Source organism: Pterocles gutturalis, unplaced genomic scaffold, assembly GCF_000699245.1.
Source record: "Pterocles gutturalis isolate BGI_N339 unplaced genomic scaffold, ASM69924v1 scaffold29419, whole genome shotgun sequence".
Classification (NCBI taxonomy): Eukaryota; Metazoa; Chordata; class Aves; order Pterocliformes; family Pteroclidae; genus Pterocles; species Pterocles gutturalis.
The window spans coordinates 19,498-25,254 of record NW_010134252.1 but is presented as its reverse complement, the minus strand read 5'-3'; positions in this window follow the sequence as shown (position 1 = coordinate 25,254).

Sequence of the window (5,757 nt, the reverse complement as noted above, 5' to 3'; positions counted from 1 at the left end):
GGAATCAAGTTTTGGGGATTTTCTCAGACACTGGGAAAGGGCTATTAGATTACAAGAGCAGTAGCATATAGCATGAACATGGCTCAGTGAATGAGGTTTAGTTCTGACTTCCTAGAAAACTGAATTTTATTCTAATGTTTTCAAAAGCCACCTTGTGTAATTTTTCAGTTTTGCCCAGCATGCAGATATGACAAGTTGTTGGCTCCTTCAATCAGCAATATGTGATCTGAGCAATCTAGGGACTATCAAGCAATACTAAATGTGCTCAGCTGTCAAGATAAACCAAGTCCACGATATCCTGGTCAGGCTGATCTTTCTCTAGACCAAAATGTTCTGTATCTACTGTGATAAAATGTAAGAGAGTTGGTCTGGCAGGGTTTCCTTTCCAGAAAAATGCTGTAAAAACATTTTGCACCTAATATTCCTCTCTTGCACTATGTTTGACATTGAAGAGTTGTAGTGTTTGGACTCTGTAACCACTGTTCCCCCTTGATAGATACATGATGGAGGCTCCTAGTACGGGGTTCCCACTGCAGAAGGCTGGGCCCCCTGGCTTTGTGACCTCAAGTAGAAGGCAACCCCTGCATGTGTATGTGTGCATGCGTGACTGTTTTTGGAACAAAAAATATCCTGGAATATAAGGCAATAGCTCTTTGCTAAGGGACAAATGAAATGTGTGTGTGCACATGCACATACACATATATTTGCACACGTACACATGGACATAGACACACGTGCATGCAGACACGAAACAGCAAGGGGCAATGCATACTCAGGTAATTCCTGTTCATTATCATTCAGCCTGGAATGGTTCTGGGGGCGACCTTATAGCAGCCTTCCAGTACCTGAAGGGAGCCTGCAGGAGAGATGGGGAGGGACTTTTTACAAGGGTATGTAGCAACAGGATGAGGGCTAATGGATTTAAATTGGAAGAGGGCAGATTTAGACTAGATATTAGGGAGAAATTCTTTACTGTGAGGGTGATGAGACACTGGCACAGGTTGCCCAGAGAAGCTGTGGATGCCCCATCCCTGGAGATGTTCCAGGCCAGGCTGGATGAGGCTTTGAGCAACCTGGTCTAGTGGGAGGGGTCCCTGCCCATGGCAGGGAGGTTGGAACTAGATGATCTCTAAGGTCCTTTCCAGCCCAAACCATTCTATGACTCTATGATTCTATGATTTCATTAGGGTTTTTTTTTTTTTTCTCTTTGCCCTCTCTGTGACGTAAAGATACTCTAGGGCTGTGTGAGATCTTTTGCAGCTCTGAATCCAAACCCAGTTCCTCCTAGTGCAAAGTGAAGTCCTTCCCTGGCACTTCTTCCAGTTGGTCACAGTACTGAGGCTGTGCCAGAAGACTCACAGGCGAGCTTGACACGAGGAACAATCTAGCAGCACCCATGAAATGCTGCCCCCATGCAGGGCTTGCAAAGGGCGTTGTCACTGTCACAATTACACTCCTGCTCTCCCTCCGACACCCACGCTTATGGTCTCCAAGCTCTCCCTTACCCAGGCCCTGTCCAGTTGTTTTAAATTAAAAAACAATTCTCTGAATCTTAGTTGAATACTGCAAGATTGCACAAGCAGGGGGAAGTAGTATAACTGAGGTTATGGCAGGGGCTGGAAATAGCATGGGCTTCACAGGGCTGTAAATCTCCAGGAGAGTCGGAATTTAAAATTATACGATACTGAGGGAGCGCTGAACCCAATGTAGCAACTTCTCATTTCTATTGATCTGAAAGAGGAACTTTACTTTATCTCAATTACAGTGTACCTGATGGTTTAACTGTCCTTTTTAAGACCTATGTCTAAAACTGGAAATAACCCATCTGTTCAGTAGGTTCTTTTGTTAACTCTAAAAGTGGTGGAATTAGGGGGAAAAAAATCAAATAAAATTACTGTATTCATTTAATTTAGTGTTTGTTTCCATACACCAAGTAATAAATAATCATCATGAAGATTTACAGAAAGTGTTTTTATTGCCACATATTTTATATTTGTTACTGAAGAAGATATATTTTGTAGGAGCCATCCTCCACATAGACTTCTTGTAAATTTCTTTTCAAGCTACTAGAGTAGTCACTGGAGACGTTGAGAGCTGTTGTAATTTTGATTCATGACAATCAGTTTTAACAATCTTATGAAGAAATGCAACTCTAATTCTTAGCCTGCTTTAGAAGTAGCTATTTGATTTACACAACCATTAACAAATGAAAGGAATTCCTTTCAGAACCACAAAAGACTTTGTAATTAACAGATGGGATGGTGGGTAGGAAAATAGGTAGCAAACTAAAGAAGTAATTGACCACATAGGGCCTGTGTCTAAGTCATTTAAAACCAGAAACATTTCAGGTGCATAGCATTAGTTTAATTTAGATGTAATATGATTTCAGCTGAGGCTGATTATACCCAAATGTAGTCTGAGCTTTTATAACTATAGTAAAGATCTTTGTCTTGCTCTGTTGTTAATCCCATGAATATTTTTTCGTAACTTGACATGGTTTGCCATTTAATTACTTTCATATCAGATTTAAATTAAGTATATATCTGAAATGTAAACTGAAATGTTGGGAGAAATATCTTGTAGAAGAACTAATAGCCATGTGCTTTTCATACCAAGGAGGGGATGTTGTGTTACAGTTTTTCCCACTGTCTTTTTTTGCACTCCACAGGTGTGTCTCCTCAGTGTATCTTTCTGTTCCCAGCTCAGTTAGATGATCATTTCAACACAAATTACTGAGGAAGCATTTCAAGTTATACACTGTTAACACTGAGAGAACCGGGAATAAATAATTTGTTTCTTTATGAAGCAAAGGTATTTCACACTGTCTTTGCTTCCTCTGTTCCCTGTTCCTTTAATATATTCCTCACCCTTGCCCTCCGTTAAGTATTTGTCAGACGACAACCACAGCATTCACTAACGCATTTCCTCTACTTGAAATACTGTTCTCTGAAGGCAGACTGAAAGACACAGTTTATGTATTTATAAATAGATGTGTTTACGAATGAACTCAGTCTTGACATGTTGAAAAGCATGCAGCAGTAAAAGTGTGAGGATGTTGTTTTTCACTAACTTGCAAACCCAAACACTTCCAGACGAAAGGATGTATGGAAGCAAGGTCTTTCGTTTTCAGCACAAGTTTGCTCCTGACTTTGCTGTGGCCTGCACTTTTGCATCCTATAAAAAATAAGAGCTGGCTTTGCATCAACATTTTGCAATATTGTTGCTTATATTTAATGAATATTTTTTGTAATTGCTTTACCTATCCTGTTACCCAGGAATCTGATGTAAGCAGTTCAACTCTTAACAGTTGTCTCCTGTTGGTATCTGTTAAGGCTGCTTTTGTGGAAGGAGCTACGCCACATTAAAAGAAGCGAATCCACCGAAACCGATGCAGAATTCAGTCCTGAAACAGGTGAGGTGCTCTAAGCTCAAGCCTCCTCCTAGCTCTGGGACAGCCAGGAAAAGCCACTGCCAGGAACAGTAAGAGCCCTTCGTACCTGCCTCAAACTCACGTTGGCCATTTTGGCGGACTCTGTGTTTGAGGTATTAAGCCACTGACATAGAGCTGGAGGAGGTCAGTGGATTAAGATCCCTTATTGGGCGGGAGCCTCGTGCTGAAAGCTGGTGCTGAACTGCTGAAGGCGGTCATCTTCTAAACCACCCTAAGCAGACTCAAAACTACAGGCCTGGTTAGGCTGACTGTTTTTCCTAACTATGTTTGTCTGAGGAGTGGGGTTAATTCTGGACTGAGTGCCCCACTGGCACTGTGTGGGACCCCATGTAAATTATTTAGGTTTCTGTTGGTTTTCGTGTGAACAACAAAATTGCTGGTGCTTCAGACTGGTATTGTGAGGGGACACTCAGAAGGTACAAGGGAATTCATGCTGCAGACAAGATTAACAGTCTGGTGATGGATTGCACTTCATGCTAGATACAGCACAAAGGCCTTACAAAAAGGTATCTTCTCCTCCCCAGAAGGTTATTGTATTAACTGGCTGCAGGGTTCTTGGTGCAGGCTATGTGACTACAGACACGCTATAGGCAGATATAGCACTTCTGGGGAGGGACACTGGTCTGAAATGAGTAGGTACAGCTTATAATGACAGATGGTCCTGAGGCCTGAACCAGAGCCCATTGAAGTCATTGGGAAAAACTCATCAGCTTCAGAGGGTTTTGGATTAAGGCCATAAGAAACATTCATCTTGTTCTTTTAGATAAACACTCCCCAACTTGTAATTATGGTGTTATTAAAGCATGGTTTAAAAATATTTTTTTTCTTTAATATCTTCTATAACACAAAGCAAACATTGTATTCTTTTCTGAATAACTTAAAAAGCTTGTGACTTCTCCTTTTTTTTTTTTTTTTTTTTTTTAATGTGGCGCTGTGACATTATAACACCTTAAACTGTTCTGTACATACCAAAAAGTATTCATGGTACATACTGTAATTTCTTGTAATCATTTTGTTTGCTAGCCTATGCCCTTGGGAAAAATATTTGCCAAAATAACATGCATGAAAACCTCTTTTTTTTTCTTTGTGGCTTTGTTTGGAAGTCAGCACACATATTTGCATCAAGCTAATTTTAATAAGTGGGAGCTGATATAGCTACGTTGTTCGTGAATTTTTAAGCGTGCCAACATATGAGAGGTTTTTGTGGGGAGGGTGTGGGGGTTGGAATCTTGCTGCTTTGGAACCGGTCCACCTCCAGCCCGAGGTGCAGATCTGACAGAGTGAACCTTAGGAAGGGAGAGAGCAAGATTTTGCTCCACCCCATGGCAGCATGTGTTGAAAAGAGACAGCATGTCAGTCCTCCCTGGCCAGCCTTGCTGGCCCCTAGCTCTGGGGTCTTTATTCCCTTCTTCCAAGGGCTTGATACTTGAGGTGTGTCTCAGGGTGATGAGCAAGGCCACTCGGACGACTCCATGTACCTCTAGGGAATGAGGTGGTGGATGCTAACCGTTGCCCAGGACCAAGCCAGACGTCGTGGGGGGTGGAGGGTATGGCGCCCATCTTGAAGGCTGTTGAGATTTCATCTGGCCCTCTCCAGAAAAAGCACCAAAAATAAGAAGACACTTGTCTTCACCTCAGTAGGAACCTGCTCTGCAATGAAAACAGGCTTTCAAGCAGGGCTGCTAGTTCTTCCACTCTCCAGGACAGAAGCACAGCCCCACAGACCTGCTCCTGCTTCTCCAGCACTCCTGCTTATGGCTGGCTCCTGAAAGTGCCAAAGCGAGGGAAGAAGCAGCTTTCTGGAGTTGCAGAAGACATTTTGTGCGACTCCAGTGCAGTCTTTAAATTAATTGTTTTTTTTATAAAAATATATTTACATGTTCTTTATGTGGGTTTAATACACAAGGTTTGTTATACTACTCCTTAGTGTAACAATTTGGTAATAATGTAGCTTCCACATTTATCTATTTGCTTTGCTTTCACTTGCAGTTCTTCAAGACACTGTTATCAATATGTGTTCTTGTGTACAAACTTTCACCTAGTATTTCTCCCTGAGTGATCTTTCTGCGAATACTGGCTTGCAAATCAAGATTTTATATTTCTGCTAAACGTTGCAATGTCATGTCAAAATAGCTAAGGTGTGATATTTTCCTAAGAAAGTCCTTAGTTTGCATTGTTCTGGGGAAATGCTAGACCTGATTATTCAAGAATTTTTCACAGAAATTCCACTAAGGCCAGAATAATTTTAAACTTGACTTTGAAGTGAATTGCACATACTTTATGTTCTTTTTCGGTTTAGATTCCTG